A 13,185-nucleotide genomic window follows, 5' to 3' on the forward strand; every position below is an offset into this window, starting at 1 on the left:
GAAGAATAAATATTTCGAAAGCGATATGTATCTTTCTGGCGGAAATCAGGTACGAATACCTGTTTCAGGATTTTTTTTCAAACAATGCGTTAAATATTCCGAGGCCGTGTAATATGATCAGAATGTAAAATTATGCTCGTTTGGACGGTTCTTTAGTTACTTTTCCAACGAGTAAAAATATTAATTTAAGAATTCGTATGTTTGAGAAGTTTGCGTTGATAGAATACAGATAAAAACGATACATCAAACGAATCGTATTAATTAAATTTAATGCAATTCGAGAGAGTAACGTATTCTAATCTTCCGACTACCTCGTGTCGCTCGGAACTTTAATTACGAATATTTCTTTTTAATTTTAGCGATTAATTTTGTCCCGTACAGATTAAAGTATCTTAAAAATGAAACACAGTTTCATAAATTATGAAACTTCCCTAAATGAAAGATCTTGCAAAAATAAATTCATCGTTTATCTTATCCGAACAATATTTCACGAGAAACTGTTCACAGATATCGAAGAAATTCGTACAAAAATCGTATTTAATACAGAGTATCACCCAATACACTATACCCAATTTCACGGTGTAAAAAACTTACCGTTGAAACCTTTCATCGATACCTTCAATTCCTCGCAAGAGTTCCATCGTGTCCAAATAAAACGGACACCTGGTATACCTTAAAAATATACGACTTAGCCCACTTTCGTAATCGCCAACACAATCGATGCGAACGAAACACGTAAGAGCAACAAGTACGAACACGAACAATAAGATCCGTCGGTCCGTAGGACTATAAATAAGAAACCTTTAAGAAGACATTCCGTAGTCACTTCGCGTACAACATTTGTTAATATATCCGTTTCTTGCGGCGACCTGGGGACCCTACGGACGAACTTCTTGCAAACGCGAACTCCTTACCGTTTGACCACGCGGACCGCCGAAACTTTAAGGTGGGAGTATTAAATAATTCATATCGAGTAATAACGCAACGCGGGGGAAAAAAAAGAGACTGGCTGCACGCGGCGAACAGAATGCGAACCAACGGACCACGTCGAACACAAATGAATAGGTTTTCACGAATAACGACGAAGCGTGGGCATCGGTGTGGGTTCCCTACGAGTCGCGGCGGATCAAGTAAATACGAGAGATGACGTTAGGGTGGCGCGGTGCAGCGCACGCATGTCGAAATCTAATTACAGGAACATAAGCGGCTCGGAACCTCCCGGGACCATAAACGTCGCGTCAACTCGTGGTAGGGGTGGGGTGGATTAAATACAACGCGTGTGCTGTTTGTATTAATAAGTCGTCGCGACACTTGTTAACTTCGTCCCGGTGGATCGTCGTGTGAACTCTCGAAGCACGTTGAGGAAGAGTTGCGAAATCATTTTCGAAAATCGTCACCGGGCCGCGTGGTAGGCTCTCGCTCGTGACCGGAGAAGTTCCTCGAAACCTCCGGGGACCGTAAAAACGTCGCGTCAACCCGAGGGATTAAGTACAGCGCGTGCTGGTTGTATTAATAAATCGTCGCGACACTGTTAAGTTTGTCACGGAGGATCCGCCGTGAGAACTCGTGGCGCGAGCAACTTGCAAAATATTCTCGAAAATCGTCACCGATGAAGTAGGGATGGCTGTAAATCGTGGGTCGATTAAATAGATCTGTGATACGTGTGTGTGTGTACTGGTCGGTGGGATCTATCGATTTACGATCATCGAATTAATGTATTGTATTTAAACGTGATGCACCGTATTGGAATGTTCCGGATGTGAAGTAAGCATTGCGCTGTAGAGACTTGCGTCGACACTTTGTGAATGTTAATACTAAAAGTATTGTTTGATAAATAAAACAACATTAGCTACGAGATGTGGAAATCCTCGTTTGCAAAAATATTGCAAGCATTGCGTCAATGTAGCAAAGAACGGAAACAAATCAAGTTTACAATAATGATAATAATTTTCACGAAATGTTCAGAGTACATTGGAATTGTGTATGAAATTAATTTATCAAACGATTGTACAATCTATTAAGTAATTGAATAGTCACTTACGGAGTAAGGAAGTCGCTCGAACGGGCGATCTTCTAATTATTTTACAAACGAATGCGACGAATCCAAATAGCGAAATATTTTCGATAAAATTATACGTATACGTTCGAATAAACGATTTTGTCGCGGATGATCACAGTGAGAATTCAACGGAGAGACGGAAATTGCGAAATATTTTGGAACGTTTGTCGAAGAAAAATTTCCCGCGCAAGTATTCGAAGAATACTTTTCGGAATATCGATCGCTACAAATGCGTAAACGAAACTGTACGCAAGTGAGTCGTCCCAGTCGATTCGACGCGCAAGATTCGGACAGGAAAGTCAGATGGAAGGGGAGGGATGGATGCACAGAGCCAACCCCTAACGACGTGTGCGCAGACTCCTCGCAAACACTGCGTGAAACTGATAAGAGACGCTTCGTGATACGGCATTCGTTATTTGGATATCTCTGATAGCGATACAACACGTATTGGATATCGTACATCCTCGTAGGGATAGGTTAATGGACACTCCGGAAGACCATTAATTTTCCTTGTATTCCATGTATCCTGCATATCGAAACATCAATACGTGTAACCTTCTCCGAGTATCGAAAACTACGACGAACACGAGAAAAATATTATTTATTTCTTCTTATCTACCATCTGTAAATTATCTACCTAAATGACACCTTTTGTTAGCACAGATTTTTCACCATTCGTTGATACTATTATTTATCATCGAGAGTTCGTTCTTGGCAAACTGTGCGGAAGTAATAAACATATTTACGATTACAACTTTCTTCGAGATCGATCGGAGCGAAGATAAGAACGTAGTGAAAATGTAATGTATGTAATACCAGTCGATAAATTTCGTTCAATCGTGGTTGACCAATTACGTATCGATGTCTTGTTAATAAGATATCGAGGAAACAATTATTTACAGGTATTAAAATATATTTAAATATCGCTCGAGTTCTGTTAACGATAAACATCGTTATCGACGCGATATATATTCTTATTAACGAGTTCAGACAGCATTCGGTACATGTACTGATAGTATACGGAAGTTAAGATTCGGTAGATAAGTACACCGAAGGAAAAAATATAAGGACTCTTCATTTTTGTACCACCGGTTTGTTATTAATATTTTGTGTCTTCAAATCAAACTCTACCGATTAAATAGTTCTATTACCACATCTGGGACAAAATTTATAGTTCCATATCTAAAACATGCTGGCGATAGAAACTATTCGACATTCATCTATTATTTATTAAAACTATACCACACTGTTCGTCAAACTGATCAATTGTTCTCATTCTCTCTATCGAAATACTCCTAAAAAAAAATATTCACGTCGACTTCCCCTCTCGAATCCTCGTTCCATCCACCTTCCTCAAACCGATACATAAACCTACGCAAACTGTTCCACACTTACCACCGATTAATGCTCAAACCAACCTATTCTCATTTTTTCTACTAAAACACTTCTAAAAAAAATATATCTACATCGACTTCCCCTCTCGAATCCTTGTTCCATCCAACTCGGTCAAACGAATACGCAAACTTAGAAACGCGACTTAGAGAAGTGAGTCGTCGAAACGTCGAAACACCCTTGTGGATCGCTCGGTACCGTCACCGTAGAGTTACACCACTCTCGCGCGACTAATATGTTTACACGTTCGATGAACCGTCCGCAGTTATATACACATACGGGCACACGGTCTCGCGCGCACGCGTTTTAAAAAGAGATCCCGGTCTCGTGGAGTGTCAAGTGGTGCGCGATTAGTGTTCCCCGTGCAGCGTTCATCTCTCACCGACCGAGATCGTCGTCGTGGTCGTCGTCCCGACTCAGCGGTGCGCCGGGGTTCCACGACGACAATGGGGCGTCGTGATGTAACAACATGTGTCGCGTTCGCAGGGCCCCCTCGCTGGCTGCTGCCTCTATGTACACCATAGGGCACCCGTAGAATGGGGACCACTTAGCAGCCCGCTGGCGGTATACAACAAACAGATTAAGCACCGGACAATAATAGACCCCCCGTTCTCCAGGGTCTCGGTTGGCCGTCCGCGAGAGCACCCTCTCCGAGCTCCTTCTTCCAAGTGCGAACCACTCGAAATCACGATAGCTCGTGGCACCGGGTGAAAGAGAAGGAGAACAACCAGGACGAGGGGAGGTGGCCGTGCGGCGCACACACCGCTGGTTTATTCGATTCGGGATACGAACAGCACAAAGTGGCCCGATCGTTAATTATCGGTGGCCACCGACCGGGAAAGCGTGTACCGGGAGTTTTACGAGAAGCTCGTTTTGGAAACTTGTCGGCGCAGGAGTCGTGTTTTATGAAAGTTTACTATCCGCCGAGATAATGGGCAGAGCTAACGGTGATTAGCTGTCGCTGAGAGGAGTGAATCATTGACGGAGCAGTGACTATTGATCCGTGGCCCGGAGCTTCCATTCTCGCGCGAGTCCCGCGTTCCGTTAAAAATTGACGGCCCGGAATTTATGAATCGTAAATATCAGTTATAAATGAATATTCTCGCGCGCGTGACGTTAATCGCACTTAAGGTTAGAGACTAACGCGGTGGTATTTGCTCGTGGTGTTCTTGCTCGTTTTCCGGAGCAACGTCAGCTGCTCGGACGCGAGAAGTATTCGATCGATGCGACGCGATAAATAATGAACGCGTTTCCCTGTCGCGATGGCCCAGCCAATCGAGCGCGATTACTGCTTTACAGTGGTTACACTCCGTTTCGAGGAATCGAGGTAACTGGTTTTTTTATCGGAAGAAGATTCGGGGCTTCTTTTTCGAGTTGCGTTAATTCGAATCAAAATTATTTCGTTACTTGGGAAGAAATTAACATTGAAATATTATACAATAAAAATTTTCCTGTCGCTGGTGCACGTCAGGATAAAAACTTGTGTTTTGCAGGGAACTAACTTTTCAAATAAATAATCGTAATCGTCGCTTGGTGCGTTGAAATGGAATTAACATTTTCAACAGTTTTGAAATTATCCTCGAACATAGATACGATACAAAATTAATTTCAAATATTGTACATAGGAATCTGTTATGTCAAACATGAGACAACGATACAAAAGAAGACAAAAGGTACATCCCTGCCTAAAAATTCCCATCAATTTACGTTGCTGAATGAAAAAGAATTAATTTCTCGTTGAAACTGAATCATAAAAGTCGAGAACGTTCAAACATTATTACAAGCATCGTTACATCGATGAAAAAAACGACCAAAGATACAAATCGAAAAATTCCGATCGATGTACGAACGATTCCCAAACGAGAAAGGATTCATTTCGCGTTGAAAGTGATTTTTGAATATTGCGTTAACCCAGACCGGGCGTGAAAATGTAGAACTCGGCTGTGAACAACGGGTCACGACAAAACCGATAAAACTGGTCATACACGGGCGTCGAAGTCCCCGAAAACAACGCGCGTCTGCCTCCGCCTGTCCGCTTTATCGACCCGCGCGCAGCTTTCGTTCCCGCGAGCGTGTCGAGCGACGCGGGCAAAACGTTCGAGAGCCATCGAGACGGTATCCTGGCCGGCAATGAGTTATGCGTGCCACGTGCGTGTTCTCATACCTTTATTACCGTATCTAGCGCGAGATAGCGCATCGTGGTGAACGCTGCGCGCAAAGGGCTCCTCACGATGATGAGTTCGAGCCCTTATTAACGCTGGATTTACCAACCGATTCAAATGACTGGTTCCAAATACTTTCGTAACAAAATTTATTTTAAATTCTACAGCAAGTTTTTCTAAGGCTATGACTTTTTCTATACGTGCAATCGTATAAATTCCTCTTTTTTCTCATCGAATAATTTTTCTTGAGATACGATACGAGGTATACCTTAATATTCATAAATTTGTCGGCGGTTCCAGCGTTAAACCACGTATTCGACGACCCGAAACGCGAACGAATAAGTGTCCAAATGAGCGTATACCGCGTGCATGGCAGCCTTCAAGGAACACTGCTGGTAGAACGCACTCCGACTCGGAATGTGGATCTCGGGGAGAAGGACTCGGCCTCGTCGTTAGCCGCTGAACGAAAGTAATTGGACAGAACGAACCGAGTTAATGGCGCTCGGTACACACTAAACGACAATGTTTCTTCCTTTGATTAACCCGTACTCGTGGCTTCCCAGATATCGCAAAACAACGCGCTCCGTTTGCGTGGACAGACGTCAGCCGACGTCAGCCTTAGATCGCTGCGATCTAAACGCACGGGATTTTTTGATCGCAACAAACCTCTGGAGATGTTTGTTTGTCCAGGTTATATTCCAGGAAGACTACACGAAGTGGAAAAATAATTTTACACGGTGCTTCGATGAGCAATAACAATGTGTAACCATTGCAAGTATCGTACGAGAATATAATATCAGTGTACTCTGCGTTTACTCGATGGAAAACGTACACGAGAATGCTACTTGAGGCACGAGTGGCATAAAACGATATCCCTAAGAGTACCAGTCGTATTTCGCCGTACAGGGTCGCAACCCTCTTGGTGCGCGGAGACACTTAATCCTCTAATGCTCAAAAACTGCACGGAATTGGTCCCTGAGATCTTCACTCCTGACATTCGAGTGCACTAGTACTACTATCCCCCTACTGTTTTCACGACCTCGCTCTATAGATGCTACATCGTAATTTTTAAAGTTGAATTTAATAGCAGTCGTATCTCGACGCGCACGGGAATTCTTTTTATCGTTGGCGGTCGAATTTGTTCAAACATACCTGGAATTACCACGAATAGAACCACTCTAAGATCAACTTTTAACTATATTTTTAACTACCATAGTACTTTCAAATCGTCCAAATCGAACCTTAATTATATTTTTAATTACCGTACAGCCTTCGAATCCTTCCCATAAAACTTAACTACATTTTCAACTACCACACTGCCACACTATCTTTACACCGTCCAAATCCACCCTAAGATTCACTCGTAACCACATTTTTAATCACCACTCGTAGTTTCGAAGGACTTATCCACCCGTAACGTTACAATTTTAATCGCCACGGTATTTTTTAAAGAAAGTCTCGTCACTCTCGATACGCGGTTGGTTCTGCTCGTCCAGATCGAATCGCGGATCCTCTTCTCCTCTCGTGTCATTAACCAAGGAAACCGTGAAATACGCACCGCGGCTCTCCAGTTTTGCCGGCTGTTGGAGCTCAACGACTGAGCCCTGGATTATTCGAGGATTACGCGAGGATGTTCATTCGAGCTGATTTACAAGGCCGACTCGGATCCTCCGTCCGCATCGGTTCGGCTGGCTGCTCGCGAGAGACGTGTCGTTCGTTTCTTCGCCGAAAACGTTACACAATGAGGAGACGCCACGCAATAGGAGCCCCCCGTACCTGCACCGCGTAAAAGGAGACCCCCGAGCCGTGTTTTCGCAGACTGCATTTGCCTAGGACTGCTCTTTTCACCGAACCGGATACCAACCGGACTTCGAGAGGACCGATCGGCCTATTAGATATACTCGACTGGAAGTGAATTCGATAGAAACTTCTCTTCTGTGTTGTTTGCGCGTTCCGCGTACCCTACGAACCACCTCTGTACCACATAGCGATCGTTCGGCGTCGATACTATGGGGGGTGTGGAGCACAAAGCGGGGAGAGATCACCGTTTTACACCGTACGATTGTTTCTTGCCTTTTCCACTTTACAGAAATATTTTAACACTCTCCAACGAGCTTCGTTGCACGAATTTTTGTTTCGATTTTTCCAAAAATTGCGAACGACCTTGTTTCTTCGCCTTTATCCGGACACGGTGGAACATCTCGCGAAACAATCTTGTTAGATCTTCGTTGTTTTTAGAGAATAATCTGGTGGTTAAAAATAGAAATACTCGATGTACTCGAATGGTGTTAAGAGAGTTACGAAACGATTGATTTTCGATTGTAAACGCAAACGTGTATTGTATTTTTCATGTTTCGCTCGGGACTTTCCAGGTCATTTTATTTTCTGGCAACGTCCACCATTTACAGTTCACATTAGCTAATGCGCAAACTGATCAGTCTGAACGTGCCGCTTAAGTCGAGTTCGATGCACTTTACGTCGTGTGAAAATTTTGTAAAGTTTCCTCGAGAAACTTTTTTTTCGCGAGAAAACAGTGTACGAACGTGTCTTCCTATATTTGTAAATTGTACGGTATTTATTTAATTATATACGCATCTGTCAACAAATTAATCGATCCAATCGAAACGACCTTGATTTTATATTCTACACAAACGATCGATAAATGTAATTATTGCTAGAACTGTGGCGTTATTGCATATGCATATATTCACGCGTAGATGCGAACATTTAGAAATAATTAATTCTGCTTCAATTATTCAATAGTAATAATAATAATTCATCGAGTGAACAGACCTTTCGTGGAAATATCGACACGATCTTGATTCGGTGTTCTACATGAATGATCAACAGAATTATTACTACAAATGCCACAGTTGGCGTTACGTGACATAATTAATATTATTTAAATAATCCAGTGGTAAGAATATTGATTTATGAAGTGCGCAAAGAAATTGACACGATATTAATTTTCGTTCTACACGAATGACCGATAAAATTATTGCCAAACCAGTCACATTGTTACATATGCAAATATTCGTGCTTACCGTTCGTGTATGCTTTTACTTGAGAGTTTTTCCATTGATAAATAAATACGTAAAAACGGTCGATGCGTAGTGTATTAAATTCACGTGTCCATTATTTTAGTATAAAATTTTTTTGCAATTATCATCCTTATATTTCTTAAGTCACAGACGAAATAAATGACCAAGAAAAAGCCAAAGAAATTACACACTCCTCCACTTTCCCATATACACCTCTACCCGATAAAAAAATCATAGTGCACGATTCTCAATTTATTGCACTTACAATCTAATTCTTTCTACCCATCGATTCGATCATCCTGATTACTTATTTTACCGCTTCGACTATGCAAAGTGAAAGCTATCAAACTTCTCATTTTACTATTCCCCCAATGCGATCTTAAATTGACTCGAACGCAAAAATTCTTTCGTTTTTCGATGTTTCACCGAGACACGTTTCTCTGCAGCAGCTCGATACAGATTCTCCGCGTGTTTCCAAGCGGATCGTGAAACACTCACCCCTCCCCGCGTCCCCGAGAATGAAAGATGGTCCTCGTGGTAGGCGTCATCCGAAAACCGAACCCCGGGTATCGCGCGGGTGTACAAATAATTCAGATGATAAACGAATTAAGTCGGAATGGGATGATGAAAGGCACGTTTAGGGGCGCAAGGAGAGGCCCCCGGTCCGATGCATTAATGCGAGGGCTGATGTAGCAGAACGTTTGACCCCTCGTCCCTTACGCGAAAACACCGCCACGGAGGAGGACCCGAAACGGGGCGAGACGCGGCGAGGAAGACGCACGTGCTCGACTCATGAATCAAGTCGTATTAGTGAGGGCATAGCAGGGCCTGCTGGCCGCCAATCTACCACTCCAACTTCAAGTAGATTGGATTTCCGAACTTTATTCAATTATACAGAAACGAGGCTGGCGAAACGAATAGGAGCGAGTCGGTGATGGCTTTACGCGAGTAACGCTGGATACACACGATCTAGTTCTATAGACGTCCCGGTGCTCGATGCACAACCGAAATCGCTTCGTAAAAGTTGTGCTTCGACGTATTGTTAACCACGAATAGTCTTTTACGTATGTTTCATTTAATCGTTACGGATTCTCGTTGTCACGAACGCTTCGATGTATTGTTAACCACGAATAGTCTTTTACGTATGTTTCATTTGATCGTTACGGATTCTCGTTGTCACGAACACTTTGACAAATTGTTAACCACGAATAGTCTTTTATATAATATATGTTTCATTTAATCGTTACGGATTGTCGTTGTCACGAACGCTACGCACTGGTATATCGATGCGAGGTTTTTCACATTACTCAAGATAATATTGTATTCCGTTTTTGAACGTTTTTCCCAAACTTACTTTTCCTAAATGGAGTAACAATCACTCGACCATACTTAAATTCAATATTCTCAAATAATAAACAACTTTGAGAATCCTACAGCAGTATCTCCCACATCGCAAAATCCGTCCATTTGCAACGAAGTACAATTCACGTGGAGGCTTTCACCCTTGCTCCGTCAAAGCAACCCTCGTTTCTTTCATCGACGTCGAAGACCCACGGATATACCTCTCGCTCCGAATACTTACGTCTCGTCCGTGGTGGCGCGCCGCTAGATTTCTCCGGATAACAAAAAGGGTTAAAAAGGTCGCCTGGAAGAAAGACGACGGCCGTTCTCCGTCATACGGAGGCTGTAATCTCTGGAATCTTATGGGGAGAAGGTTCGATGTAAAGAGTAGAGGGGATATCTTGGCCGGTTATCGATACGTTCGGACAGGTATTCCCGCGCAGCGTGGTTTTTACGATCGAGGCATAAAAGGTAGCTCGAAAATGTCCGAGCGGTGGATACCTACCACGCGGTACTAGCCATTTTTCGACGTGTAACATCTGCCACGGCTAGGTGCGCGCGTGTCAGCTTCGTCGTAATCCGCGCGGGGGCTGTTTCTCGTTCGTGAACGAAGAGACGAAGAGAAGAAAAAAAATCGAAAAAAAAAAGAAAAAAATAGAAAAAGAAAAAGAGAGAAAAGAAATAAATAAAAAAGGCGTCACGACAACGTCCCCGTGGCTCGCGAAGTCACTGTTTCTTATTCGTGTGTCGAATATTCAAATGACCCCCGTGCGACGGAATTATCGACGCGAGTGATCGTGAGCTGAATCCTCATGCGACCCTCCTATCGCACCGCGAACAATGCGTTTGTCTTCGGTGACTCGTTTCTATTCTGAGAATCCATTCGCGGGAAAGTCGCGAACCAACCGCGATAAGAAGGTATGGGGGGGCCGCGTTAATGTCTCCCGGCGGCCATTAGTAATAAAAAGAAACAGTCAAAGGTGGGAATTATCGCTTCCCGTTGAATTTACGGTCTGCGTGTCCGCGCTCGGTTCGACGAATGCTCGCTCTCGCGGTGCATTTCTTTTTTTTTTCTTTTTTTTTTTTACGTTTTCGACGCTTTTTCGCGCCGCGCCGCGCGATGCGAGATTACGAGCGCGAGAAACCCGAGAATTATGCCGCGGATACCGCGAGTTTAATGCACCGCGAACACGGAAACGAACGAAATTCTTTCCACAGTGTGTATCCCGGATAATTAGATCGCTGCACACTTCAGAACCGCATGCACAATTCCGTTCGCTAGGAATTATGAATATTGAGAAACTTCGCAGGCTGAGTGACGCGATCAACGCTGCGACCACCGAAGAGGTTATTTAACCCGTTATCGCTGTTGTAAAAATGTATCTAATGTTACCCAATACCTTGTTAATAATGTCCAATGTTTCCTGATACTTTGTTAATATTAAAAGATTAATATTAACTAGCGATTATGATCAAATATAACAGAAACTTTGTTTATTTCTGTAACGCGTCAACGCGATCTTATCATCTCGTTGTTCAATCGTATCTGTTCCTTGATTATTTAAATTTTGTTAGATGTATCGTTGCAATCGGTAATTCGATAACGTCAAATACGTTCCTGCATTGTTAAACTTTGCATTAAACTTACGCGTCCAACTTGTCAGACGTTCCCGTAAAAGAATACTTCCACTTGCGAGGAAATTACAACGAACTGGGATTAATATTGTACTTTTTTTCGTACTCAGTATCGTCGTTCGCATTGTACGTTTCTCGTTGACCAATGAAACAACGCGATTCAACAAACGAAATAAAACTAATCGTCGAATGGGATCCAGTTGGAAATACAACCCAATACTTACGCTCGTGAGTAAATCACATGGAAAAGGAGATTAATATTCCACGGTTTTTCGTAGGCAATATCGTCGTTCGATCGTTACGCAATTCGTTAACAGCGAAACGACCCGATTTAACAAATGAAACGAAACTAATCGTCGAAAGAGATCCAGTTGAACATACAACGCAACACTTACGCTCGCGAGTAAATCACATGGAAAAGGAGATTAATATTCCACTGTTTTTCGTAGGCAATAACGTCACGTCCTTCGTTAGCAACGAAACAACGCGACGTAATTGAACAAATCGATTCGAACCGCTCGAAAAAAAATCCAGGTGAAAATATCTACTCTCGTAGGTAAATCGTAGCGAAAGGAATTAATACTTCTTTTCGTACTCGACATCGTCGTTCGTATGCCACGCCCTTCGTTAACAACGAAACAACGTGGAGCGCAGTAAACAAATCAAGTAAAAGCGATCGTAGATAAAAAAAAAATCCATTTCGAAACACATAATACGCTCGCGAATAAATCACGGGCGAAAGGGATTGATATTCTTCGACCATTTGTTTTCGTGCGCACCATCCTGTGTCGTTCGCGATTCTACGTCCTTCGTTAACAAACGAAACGACGCGACACGATTGAACAAATCGATTCGTAGCGATCGTCGTGAGTAAATAAAAAAGTCCACATGGAAATACCAGCGTCGCTAAGTAAATCGCTGGCGAAAAGAGAATTAATATTCCGCTTGTTTTCGTACGCAGCATCCGGCGTTGTCGCGTTTCTGCGTCCTTCGTTAACAAACAAAACGACGTTGAAAAAAAAGAAAAAACCCTCCAGTTGAAAATACCTACACCGGTAAGTAAATCACCGGCGAAAGGAGGATTAATATTCCGCTTGTTTTCATACGCGGTGGTGTTCTACGTCGTTCGTTAACAAACGAAACGACGCGACCCGATTGAACAAATCGACTCGTACCGATCGTCGAGGGGGGAGGGGAAAAAAATCCATTTGAAAATACCTGCGTCGGTAAGTAAATCACTGGCGAAAAGGGGATTAATATTCCGCTTGTTTTCATACGCGGGATCGTCGTTCGCATTCTACGTCCTTCGTTAACAAACGAAACGACGCGGCGCGTAGTAAACAAAATAAATGGAAAACGAGGAAGAGAAATACGACGGATCGAAAGGGTGCGAAATGCGCGCGATGGTGCGCGCTGGCGCTGCCACCGCCACCGCCGCCGCCGCCGCCACCGCCGCCGCTGAGACCGAGCCGCACCGGTGGGAGGAGGAACCAGAGTGGGCGTGGCGAGGACGCGCACGCTCCACGTGACCCTGTCGTTCCGGAAGGCGGGACTT

General features: G+C 43.4%; 1 protein-coding gene across 11 annotated transcripts in view; it reads right to left on the bottom strand.

Annotated features, from left to right (window-relative positions):
- Rg (A kinase anchor protein rugose) overlaps positions 1 to 13,185 on the bottom strand; it is a 543,414-nt gene that overhangs the window by 29,436 nt on the left and 500,793 nt on the right. The gene's annotated exons all lie outside the window — the stretch shown is intronic.

This window comes from Ptiloglossa arizonensis, chromosome 11 (assembly GCF_051014685.1).
Source record: "Ptiloglossa arizonensis isolate GNS036 chromosome 11, iyPtiAriz1_principal, whole genome shotgun sequence".
In the NCBI taxonomy this organism is placed as follows: domain Eukaryota; kingdom Metazoa; phylum Arthropoda; class Insecta; order Hymenoptera; family Colletidae; genus Ptiloglossa; species Ptiloglossa arizonensis.